This window comes from Pseudophryne corroboree, chromosome 8 (genome assembly GCF_028390025.1).
Source record: "Pseudophryne corroboree isolate aPseCor3 chromosome 8, aPseCor3.hap2, whole genome shotgun sequence".
NCBI classification, from domain to species: domain Eukaryota; kingdom Metazoa; phylum Chordata; class Amphibia; order Anura; family Myobatrachidae; genus Pseudophryne; species Pseudophryne corroboree.
This window is the reverse complement of record NC_086451.1, coordinates 420659449-420672448: the sequence shown is the minus strand read 5'-3', so window position 1 is coordinate 420672448 and position 13000 is coordinate 420659449.

Here is a 13000-nt window from a genome sequence, read left to right as displayed (position 1 = left end):
GGCACCATACTACAAAAAGGATATCCTTGAGCTAGAAAAGGTTCAGAGGCGGGCAACCAAATTAATTAAGGGTATGGAGACGCTGGAATACGAGGAAAGTGTTATGCACACCAGTGCCTGCAAGAAAGTACTGGTGTCAGAACTGTTATGCACTCCAGTGTCTGCAGGAATGTACTGGTGTTTGAACTGTTATGCAAAACAAATGGACTCACAGACAAACTGGGGAATATGACATAACGTACACAGAAGGTGATAGGGTAACAAAATACACACAAAGTGAACAGAGAAGCCCAGAGGCTAAGGAACTGGGTATCTCCCTTGTATTAGAACTGCTCAGATAGAAAAAGCAAGATGTTGTGTTTTAATACGTAAAGAACCCGAAATGCTGTTGCTAAGGGCAACAGCAAAACCCTAAAGGGTTACCAACGGGTGTGGCAGTAAACTCCTTGGTCAGAGATGGAATGATAGACACAAGGAGAGTCTCCACAATCTTAATTCTCACTTGCAGTGCACAGGTTTTAGCTTACTGCCACTAAACTGACCCCTGACACCTAGCACAGTGAGACAGGATTAGACAGGCAAGTCTTAGAATGCAGCCGCAAACTTGCTAAGTTCACAGAGTAGTAACAGAACCCCAGCAAGCTAAACGACTGACTCCAGTCTTACTGCTAGGTCTGGATTGGCAGAGTGTAATACCAAATCCCCAGGCCTATTTGCAGTAAGCAACAAACAAATACAAAGCTACACAGTACTGGCTAACTTTCATGAACTGACTAACTAACAAAGATTCAGCAGCATCTGCTTACTCTGAAAAGAGGCCTTATAAAGCAGGTGCTGTCCACGCCCCACTCAGACCTCACAGACTGTGAGCACAAAAACCAGCACCGGATCCCCTGCCGTGCACAGAGCCTATAACCACTGCACAGCAAAAGACCCGAACCGGAGTATCAGCTGCGCTCAGGTTACTCCACTAGCACTTGTCTCCCGGTTGCCATGACGACGTGGCAGCACAGGGCAGGAGACCCTAACAGTACCCCCCTCTGACGAGGGGTCAAAGAACCCCTACCACCGGGTTTATCGGGGAACTGCGAGAAGAAAGAGCGTATCAGTCTGGGGGCATGAAGATCACAACTGCGCACCCACGACCGCTCCTCCGGGCCATACCCCTTCCAGTGCACCAAAAATGACAGCCGACCCCGAACCACCTTGGAGTCAAGAATCCTTTCAACAACAAACTCCCTCTGGCCACGTATCAGAAGAGGGGAAGGTCTTCCACTGGAAGAAGGATTACTAATCGCCCGTTTTAAAAGGGAACAATGAAATGTTTTATTGATACCCAAAGAACGGGGCAGATCTAACTGAAATGCCACCGGATTGATAACCCTGGTGATCTTATAAGGGCCGATGAACCGGGGGCCTAACTTATGAGATGGCTGTCTCAACTTCAAATTCTTGGTAGACAACCAGACGAAGTCTCCTAATTTGAAGCTGCAGGGTCTTTTCCGCTTATCAAAAACCCTTTTGGTCACTAATGACACAGACACAAGGGCTTTCTTCACTTTCCGCCAAATACCTCTAAGGACCGAAACCACAGAGGAACCACCAGGCGTGGAGTCCAGGGGGTCAAAAGAATTGGCCTTAGGATGATGCCCATACACACAAAGGAAGGGAGAGATCCCTGTAGCAGAGTGAGCCGCGTTGTTATAGGCAAACTCCGCCATGGACAGATGAGCAACCCAGTCAGTCTGACACTTGGAGACATAACACCTGAGGAACTGCTCCAAGGACTGGTTCACCCTTTCAGTCTGCCCATTAGACTGCGGATGGTAGCCTGACGACAAGCTGACAGAAATCTGGAGATCGGAACAAAATGCCCTCCAGAATTTGGCCACAAACTGGGATCCGCGGTCAGAGACCACATCAAGTGGCAACCCGTGGAGACGCACAACATGCAGCATAAATAATTCAGACAGGCGTCTGGCTGATGGCAGCCCAACCAGTGGAACGAAGTGCGCCATCTTCGAAAACCTGTCAACGACAACCCAGATGGCTGTCATCCCCGAGGATTTGGGCAAGTCCACCACAAAATCCATTGAAATGTGGGTCCATGGCTTAGATGGAATAGAGAGTGGATGTAATGGGCCAACAGGAACCCCTCTAGGAGTCTTATTTCGGGCACAGATGTCACATGCCCGAACCCACTGATCCACATCCTTAGCCACCGAGGGCCACCACACCGCCCTAGATAGCAACTCCCGAGTTCTGGCAATACCCGGGTGACCTGCCGACTTCTTGGCATGGAATTCCAGGAACACTCGCTGTCTTAACCTAGGAGGCACAAACAAAAGACCTACCGGAAGGTCTGGAGGAGCCTGCTCCTGTGCTCTAAGGACTAATGATAAGAGGTCCTGGGTAATGCCCACTTTAATACATGATGGGGAAACAATGGGCAACGGCTCCTCGGTGGTCTCCTGGATTGGAGCAAAACTCCGCGAGAGCGCATCAGCCTTGATGTTTTTTGACCCAGGGCGATATGTTATCAAAAAATTAAAGCGAGCAAAAAACAAAGCCCATCGTGCCTGCCTGGCATTGAGACGCTTCGCTGACTCTAAATATGCCAGATTCTTATGGTCAGTGAGAATTGAGACCACAAACTTAGCCCCCTCAAGCCAGTGTCTCCACTCCTCGAGTGCATCCTTAATAGCCAACAATTCCCGGTTACCCACGTCATAATTCATCTCGGCAGGCGAAAATTTACGGGAAAAGTAAGCACAGGGATGAAGGCGATTATCAGACACTCCCATCTGAGAAAGCACTGCCCCAATACCCATCTCAGAGGCATCCACCTCCACCACAAAAGGACGCTCTGGATCTGGGTGTCGCAGCACCTTGGCCGAAACAAATGCCCTTTTGAGACGGGCAAAAGCCGCTTTAGCCTCACAAGACCAGTGAGCAACATCCGCCCCTTTCTTAGTGAGTGCCACCAAGGGCGCCACTATAGACGAAAATCCAGCGATAAATCGTCTATAAAAATTCGCAAAGCCCAGGAAACGCTGAAGCGCCTTCAAACTAGTGGGCTGCACCCAATCCAGGACTGCCTGTACCTTGGAACCCTCCATTTGGAAACCTTCTGGGGAGATAATATATCCTAGAAATGCGATTTGCTGAACTTCAAATTCGCACTTCTCCAGCTTCGCCCCAAGCCGGTGGTCTCTGAGTTTCTGGAGGACTAAGCGTACATGCTTCCGATGTTCCTCCAGGGAATGGGAGAAGATTAGGATGTCATCTAAGTATACAACTAAGAATCTATCCAAATATTCCCTGAGCACATCATTCATGAAATCCTGGAAGACTGCCGGGGCATTACAGAGCCCAAAAGGCATCACCAAATATTCATAATGCCCTGAGTGGGTATTAAAGGCAGTCTTCCATTCATCCCCCTCTCTTATTCGGATTAGATTGTACGCACCGCGTAGGTCAATCTTAGAAAAAATGGTGGCAGTACGAAGCTGGTCAAACAAGACCGAAATGAGAGGCAGTGGGTATGAGTTTTTAATCGTGATACGGTTCAATTCCCTGAAGTCGATGCAGGGTCGCAACGAACCGTCCTTTTTACCCACGAAGAAGAACCCCGACCCAACTGGAGACTGTGAAGGTCTGATAAATCCCTTAGCCAAGTTCTCCTGAATGTACTCTGCCATAGCCTGAGTCTCAGGACGTGACAGGGAGTACAACCTGCTCTTGGGAAGCTTAGCATTTGGCAACAAATCAATGGCACAGTCATAGGGGCGATGGGGAGGTAGTACCTCTGCAACTTTTTTGGAGAACACGTCTGCAAAATCTGCATAACACCCTGGCAATCCTGGCAAACTTAGCTGCGAGAGCCTGACTGGAAGGCTCAAGCAACTCCTGAAACAATCAGTACCCCAACTAAGAATCTCCCCAGAGACCCAGTCAAATTGAGGATTGTGGGCCCTTAACCAGGGTAACCCCAACACCAATGGGGCAAAAGTACAGACAGTCACATAAAAGGACAATTTTTCAGAGTGTGTGGCTCCAATAAACAAAGAAATCTGGCTAGTGCAAGAGGTAATTTTACCTTGGGATAATGGTTCCCCGTTTAACCCACAAATCTCAATTTCCGATGCCAAGGGTACTAAGGGAACAGAGTGTTTCAGGGCGAATTGGCGGTCCATAAAAACCCCGTCGGCCCCACTGTCCACAAAGGCCTCAGTCTTGACAGTTTGACCGAGGATCTTCAAGGTCACCGGAATGATAAAAGTCTTCTTGGGAAATTCTGACTTCTGGCCTGACAGGATATTTCCCATCACCCTCAGGCCCTGAAGTTTTCCGGCTTTTCTGGGCATGATACTACCACATGACCTTTATTCCCACAGTACAAACACAACCCCTGCTGTCTCCTCCGCGTCTTCTCACGCGAGGAGAGGCGGGTAGCCCCAATCTGCATAGGCTCCTCAGAAAATTCCTCAGAGTCTGAGGTTCCCTTGGGAAGGAAGGAAATCTCAGTCTCCCTTTCAAGCCTACGCTCTCTCAGCCGTCTATCCACCCGGATGGATAACTGCATGAGCTGATCCAAGCTATCAGGCAAGGGATATTGTACCAGTTGGTCCTTTATCTGGTTAGAAAGACCTCTTCGGTACTGGTGTCTCAGGGCTGGGTCATTCCACTGGGTATCATGGGCCAACCTCCGAAACTCCGTACAGTAAACCTCAACTGGCCTTCGCCCTTGCTTAAGGATCGAAATCTGAGCCTCGGCTGAAGCCGTCTTGTCAGGGTCATCATACAACATGCCCAGTGCCGTAAAAAAAGCATCAACACTTTTAAGCGACGGACAGTCAGGCTGCAACCCATATGCCCAGACCTGTGGGTCCCCTTGTAGCAAGGAAATCACTATGCCCACACGCTGAATCTCCGACCCAGAAGACTGAGGCCTAAGCCGGAAGTATAGCTTGCAGCTCTCCTTGAAACAAAAGAACTGCGAGCGATCTCCAGAAAAACGATCCGGGAGATTTACTTTCGGCTCCTTAACCCCTGCAGGTGCTGCTGCTGCGGGAGCTCCGCCAGCAGCCTGGGAGGTGTGCATTTTAATGGACAAATCATTAAATTGTCGAGTCAGGACCTGCACCTGATCGACCACCTGTTGCAACGTATTTTGAGGGGTATGCTCCATATTCCCACAAAATTTCAACAGGAGTATTGGGCTGCTGAATATGTTATGCACACCAGTGCCTGCAAGAAAGTACTGGTGTCAGAACTGTTATGCACTCCAGTGTCTGCAGGAATGTACTGGTGTTTGAACTGTTATGCAAAACAAATGGACTCACAGACAAACTGGGGAATATGACATAACGTACACAGAAGGTGATAGGGTAACAAAATACACACAAAGTGAACAGAGAAGCCCAGAGGCTAAGGAACTGGGTATCTCCCTTGTATTAGAACTGCTCAGATAGAAAAAGCAAGATGTTGTGTTTTAATACGTAAAGAACCCGAAATGCTGTTGCTAAGGGCAACAGCAAAACCCTAAAGGGTTACCAACGGGTGTGGCAGTAAACTCCTTGGTCAGAGATGGAATGATAGACACAAGGAGAGTCTCCACAATCTTAATTCTCACTTGCAGTGCACAGGTTTTAGCTTACTGCCACTAAACTGACCCCTGACACCTAGCACAGTGAGACAGGATTAGACAGGCAAGTCTTAGAATGCAGCCGCAAACTTGCTAAGTTCACAGAGTAGTAACAGAACCCCAGCAAGCTAAACGACTGACTCCAGTCTTACTGCTAGGTCTGGATTGGCAGAGTGTAATACCAAATCCCCAGGCCTATTTGCAGTAAGCAACAAACAAATACAAAGCTACACAGTACTGGCTAACTTTCATGAACTGACTAACTAACAAAGATTCAGCAGCATCTGCTTACTCTGAAAAGAGGCCTTATAAAGCAGGTGCTGTCCACGCCCCACTCAGACCTCACAGACTGTGAGCACAAAAACCAGCACCGGATCCCCTGCCGTGCACAGAGCCTATAACCACTGCACAGCAAAAGACCCGAACCGGAGTATCAGCTGCGCTCAGGTTACTCCACTAGCACTTGTCTCCCGGTTGCCATGACGACGTGGCAGCACAGGGCAGGAGACCCTAACAGAAAGGCATGTTTACACTGGAAAAGAGGAGACTAAGAGGGGACATGATCAACATCTACAAATATATAAGGGGACAATACACAGATCTTGCGCAGGACCTGTTTTTGGTTACATCAACACAGAGAACTCGTGGACACTCGCTCAGGTTAGAGGAGAGGAGATTCCGCACAATACGGCGTAAAGGCTTTTTCACGGTAAGGACGTTACGTGTTTGAAATTCCCTGCCTGAGGGAGTTGTAATGGCGGACTCAGTCAACACCTTTAAGAATGGGTTAGATAAATTCCTAATGGATAAGGCTATCCAGGGTTATGGTGCGTAGTCACGCACTATAGTTATTATAAAAAAGAGGGATAAAACGTAATAGCAGACATCCGCATCAGTCAAAATTTTATACCAAATAATCCTGCATAGGAGACCACAAATAGGTTGAACTCGATGGACAATTGTCTTTTTTCAACCTTAGTTACTATGTTACTAAAACATCACAGACCCATACAGCACATGCGCAAAGTACCGAACATTGATGGGGGCATGTAGCAGTGTATTCCCCTAGCTAATCTATACTGCTGTGAAAATCACACTCCAGTGTGTGGGGGAGATCCAACATTATTATTTATGTCTCCTGTGGCCCCTGCGGTGTCTCAGAGCAGTAGAGGCTATGTGACAGCACTTAAGCTGGGCACACGCTACACGATATGTCGTCCAATCGTCTAGTATGTACCCACTATGTCACTGACGATGCATGCTTCCGCAGGTTGTCAGTGACATCCTCCGTCGGCCCCACATGCAGGGCCGACAGAGGATGTTGTTAACGAGGGACACCTGCATCTGCAAGTGTGTATGTACTTGCCAATGCCAGCTCCCCCGACGGGTTTCATCTGCTGTGTACCCAGCTTCACATTCTAACTGGTGAGCAGGGGATTGAGCTTAATACACCGGCAGCCAGAAATAATGAAAGCTGTACAAACAAGCACTGTAGGAGAGAGCAGGACAGTCTAATGCAGGTGTAACAGTCTCGATTTTATGTAACTGTCCCCACTCAGTGGTGTAACTAGAAATTTTTCTCCCCCAAGCCAAAACATTCTCTGGTGCCCCACCCCCAAATAATTGGCATTAGTAAAGTGATGAATGTGCGCGCGCGCCGCAAAAAGGGGTGTGGCCTTGCGGAAATGGGCATGGCTTTGCATAAAGAGGCTTGACATTGCAGGAACAGACTACCACCACAGGAAAAAAAATAATCCTGATTCATGCCCCTTACATTATTTGTAATTTCTCCTCCTTATAGTAAGGCCCAGTATACATTATGCCACATACTGCAATGGCCCTTAGACATTATGCCACACACAATAATGCCCCCGACACATTATGCCACACACCATAATGCCCCCGACACATTATGCCACACACCGTAATGCCTGTGACACATTATGACAGGCATCGCAATGCCCGTTATTCATTATGCTACACACTGCAATGCCCCTGATACATTATAGCACATACAATGCCCGTGACACATTATGCCACACACTGCAATGTCCGTGATACATTATGCCACACACTACAATGACCCTGAGACATTATACCACATACCACAATGCCCGTGATATAATATACCACACACCATAATGCCTGTGACACATACAGCAATGCCTGTTATACCCTATGCCACACACCGCAATGCCCATTCTACAATATGCCACACTCTGCAATGCCCCTGAGACATTATACCACATACCAGAATGCCCGTGATATAGTATGCCACACACCGTAATGCCTGTGACACATTATTATGACACACACCGCAATGTCCGTGATACATTATGCCACACGCCGCAATGTCCATTACACATTAAGTCCTACAGAAATGCTTCTAATTACTTTTAAATTACCTGCTTGTTGCCAGGGGTTTCATGCTCTTGGTTCCATGCACGGTGCCAGGGGTTTTCATGCTCAGGGTGTCATGCTCGTTGCCAGGGGTTTCATGCGGTAGGTGTTATGCTTGTTGCCAGAGGTATCGTGCTGGGTTTCAAGCTTGTTGCCAGGGGGTAATATTCGTTGCCAGGGGTTTCATGCACTGGGTGTCATGCTCGTTGCTATGGGGTAATGCTTGTTGCCAGGGATTTCATGAGCTGGGTGTTGTGCTTGTAACCAGGGGGTAATGCTTGTTGCTAGGGCTGTGCTCCCTGTGCCACATATGCCCCCAGTGCCAGATATTCCCCCACAGTGCCAGGTACACATATGCCCCCAGTACCCCATATGCCCCCCCCCAGTGCCAGGTATACATGTGCCCCCAGTGCCAAATATGCTCCCCCAGTGCCAAATATGCTCCCCCCGTGCCAAATATTTCTCCTCCCTCCCTGCCAAATATGCTCCCCCAGTGCCAAATATGCCCCCCCCCCAGTGCCAGATACACATATACCCCCCAGCGTCAAATATGCTCCCCCAGTGCCAAATATGCTCCCCCCGTGCCAAATATTTCTCCCCCCTCCCTGCCAAATATGCTCCCCCTGTGCCAAATATGCCCCCCCCCCCCACGGTGCCAGGTACACTCCCCCCCTTCCCCCTGGGCTCCCCATTGCTGTGCGTTTTGTAAAGGAGGACACGGAGTGCACAGCGCACGCCTCTCCTGTGTGTCCCTCCTGCGTCTCTGGCAGCGTGTCTATCAAATGAAGTGCTGGTTCATGAGCCAATCAGAGCTCACGAATGGGCACTTAATTTAATAGATACGCCGCTGCCGCCAGAGACCCAGGAGGGACACACAGGAGAGGCACGCGCTGTGCCCTCCGTGTCCTCCTTCCCAAAACATCCTCAATCAGTGGCTGCGGCCCCCTAGCTACTCCACTGTCCCCACTGTAGAGACAGTTGGGAGTAATTTCTCTGCAGGAGGGGCTGCATGCAACTAGAAGTAGTGTATGCTGCATTGCTAATGGATTTGAGTGGATGGGAAGGAGATGGAGGGTGCTTCACACTTGCAAAAAAGTATGTAGTTACTACTATATTGATATTTAGAATGTTGACATTGAGATGTTGACATAGTCATTCAGAATTTCAAATGCCGACATATTCATAATAGTAACATTATGCATGTTTATATTAGTAACACAAGAGGTTTAGGGTTAGACTGCAGTTAGGGTTAAGCTGTAGTTAGGGTTAGGCTGTAGTTAGGGCTAAGCTGCAGTTGGTGTTACCATTTGGCTGCAGTTAGGAGTAGGGCTAGGCTGTAGTTAGAGTTAAGCTGTAGTAAGGGTTAAGCTGTGTTTAGGGTTAGGCTGCAGTTAGGGTTATGCTCAGGGTTAAGCTGTAGTTAGGCTTAGGCTGTGGTTACGGTTAGGCTGCGATTTGTATTACTATAAGGCTGCTGTTATGGGTAGGGTTAAGCTGTGGTTAGGGTTATGGATTGGGTTAAGCTGTATTTTGGCTTAGGCTGTGGTTACGGTTATGCTGCGGTTAGTATTACCGTAAAGCTGCACTTCGGAGTAGGGTTAGGGTGTGGTTATGGATAAGCTGTAGTTAGGCGTAGGCTGTGGTTAAGGTTAGGAATCGGTTAGTATTACCGTAAGGCTGCGGTCAGGGGTAGGGCTAAGCTGTGGTTAGGGTTATGGTTAGGATTAACCTGTAGGTAAGGTTAAGCTGCGGATAGTGTTAGGCTGCAGTTAGTGTTACTGTTAAGGCACGTACACACTGGTCGATATATCGGCCATTCTATTGAACGGCCGATATATCGCGGGTCCGTCGGCCAGTGTTTACGGGCGATATGTCTGTGAACTCCGTCGTTCACAGACATATCGCGTCGGCCCTGCAGCACAGTCGGCGGCCAATATATCTACCGATATATTGGCGCATCGCTGTGTGTGTACGGGCGACCAGCCTGTTTTGTTCATATGCTTGTAAATCCAGTCATAAGGACACAGAGACGTGAGTTCACTGCTGTGCTGTTTATTCCATCACCAACTACAGGCACACTGCACACTGGACCACCCACTTTCCAGCATCCCCCTGGTCCTAGGGACCATCACTGAAGATTGAGGCTTACACCTATTAGTAAGGGAGTGTCTACAAATATTAAGCATTCTAATACACTAACATCACATCCTCTTTTCTTTAAAGATTTGCCCTGTACGCTTCAATGCAACAATTAACAACGTCATATTAAGAACATCATCTAACACATTTCAATGAGTCTCTCAGGTCTGTGAATTTCCCTTTTGGGTCTTTCATACACAGTCTGTGTTTCATCTACCATGTTGGACCTTTCTAGAATTGTGGTTTGTTCACCATTATCAGGATCATCATACATGTCAGATGAAGGGTATTCAGTCATGTTGTCTTCATTATGGTTAGGTTGAGATCTTAAATCCACCCGATTTCTTCTTACTTCCGTTCCATGCTCTGTACGTATAGTATAAGATCTTGGTGCAACTTGTGCTTGCACAATACCTTTCTGCACCCAAATACCTTTCTCGTGATCTCTGAGACGGACTTGGTCACCCGATTTTAGATCAGATAAGCGTTTTGTTTGCCTGGCATGGAACAGTTTCTGTTTCGCCTGTTGACGTTCCTTACTCAGTCTGACCAACCCTGAGTTATGTGTATTAAGCAGTTCATTATGTATTGGGAGATTTGCTCTAATCCTCCTTCCCATCAGCATTTGTGCAGGAGAAAGTCAATTTTGTAAAGGTGTACTGCGGTAGATTAAAAGACTTTTGTAGAAATCTTCTTTACCTTCTTGAGCTTTTTTCATGACTCTTTACAGTTTTTACTGAACTTTCCACCAGCCCATTTGAGCGTGGATAGTGGGGACTTGACGTAGTATGAACAAATTTCCACTCATCAGCAAATTGTCTAAATTCAGCACTGGAAAACTGAGGACCATTGTCAGTGAACACTTCCATAGGAACACCATGCCTTGCAAAGATTGACTTCATGCAATTGATTACGGCTTTACTAGTAGTTGTATGTAGTGTCTTCACCTCAGGGTAGTTAGAGTAATAATCAGTCACAACAATGTACGTTTTCCCATTACAATCAAACAAATCTGCGCCAACTTGCTGGTACGGTCTCTTTAGCACTGCGTAAGGACTCAGTGGCTCGACTCGCTGTTTCGGTCTACACGTAAGACATAATTCACATGTAGCTGTAGTCTGTGCTATGTCTTGGTTCATTCTTGGCCAATACATAACTTCACGCGCTCTCCGCTTACATTTTTCTTCTCCTAAGTGGCCTTCATGTATCTTGCACAGCATAGTTTTTCTTAGTCGTGCAGGTATGACAAACCTATTGCCTTTGTAAATAATACCATCGACAACTGTAAGGTCACTGCGGTACATCCAATAATCATGAATAGACAGCGGGCACGCATGTTTTTCTGCTGGCCAACCTTTCAGAATGATATCTTTCAACACTTTAATTGTGTCATCTGTCTCAGTTTCTTTCCTAATCTGTTCTTGTCTTGCAAGAGACACTGGTAAAGAAGCTACGATCAAATTAACATAGACTTCTGTCTCTTCATCCATCAGACTTTTGGAACCTTCACTTTTGTCCACAGCACGAGAAAGTGTATCAGCAATGTACATGTATTGCCGGGACAGTACAGCAAGTGTACATCATATTTCTGTAGCCTGATAAGCATTCTTTGAATTCTCATGGGACAGTCATGTAATGATTTAGTCATGATAGCTACCAATGGCTTGTGGTCAGTTTCCACTGTAAATGTTTGACCATACACAGACTGATGAAATCGCTCACATGCTTATGTGATCGCTAGAAGTTCTTTTTCTATCTGAGCATACCTTGTTTCAGCACTTGTCAATGCTCTTGATGCATAGATTACTGGTTGCCATGTATCCTCATGTTCTTGTAACAGCACTGAGCCTAGGCCAAATTGCGAAGCATCTGCTGAAATTCTTCCTTAACTCTCTGGTTGTCAAGAATCTTATCAGAGGGAAGTCCATTGACCTATTTATGTACATCTGAGTGTAGTTTAATTGATTTTGTATGATATACTGGCAGTAGTTCCATGAAAGCAACATTGTTGATACATTGTTGAAGATTAGCCACAAGGTAGCGTTGGATATGTAAACAGAGCTTTTCCTGCATTTTATTATATGTTGTAGTTGGTGATGTGTTTTAAAGTCTATATACTTATTCTAAGGTTATAATAAATTGTTTTAATCATATAAAAAACCTTTTTATTTATTATTTGATGCTTTTTCTGTGCGCTACAATTCTGCTTCTTTTTTCTACATTGGTTGTTTCACTTTTAATTTTACAGCATTTGTCAAAGTGATTAAGTCTACCACATTTCATGCAGGTTTTACCATAAGCCGGGCACATTTTAGGATTGTGAGCATTTCCACATCTATTACACATTTCCTTATTAGACTGTGGCTTAGACTGCTTCATTCTTGAGAATGGAGGTTTGCTTGGCTCTGTGTTCTGCACTACATGGACAGCAGCATCAACTTCCTTGTGTAACTTTTTGGCTTGAAATCTAGTTACTGTATTTCTGCAGATCTGCGCATAGTCACTGCCTTTTCTAGTGTTAGGTCTTGCTCTCTCAGCAGTCTCTCTCTGAGTCCATTATCAGGTATTCAACAGACAATATGATCTCTAATCAGTGAATCCTTTAAATCACCAAACTCACAGGTTTTACTGAGTGATTGCAGCTCTGTAACATACTGATCAAATCCATCTACAGACTTCTGATCACATGTGAAAAACATATCTTTCATATGTCACATTTTTCCTTGGCACAAAGTAATCTTCAAACTTTTGCATTATAGAAGATAGCACCATATTCTGCCCCTCATCAAACTGAAAACTATTATAAATGTCCAG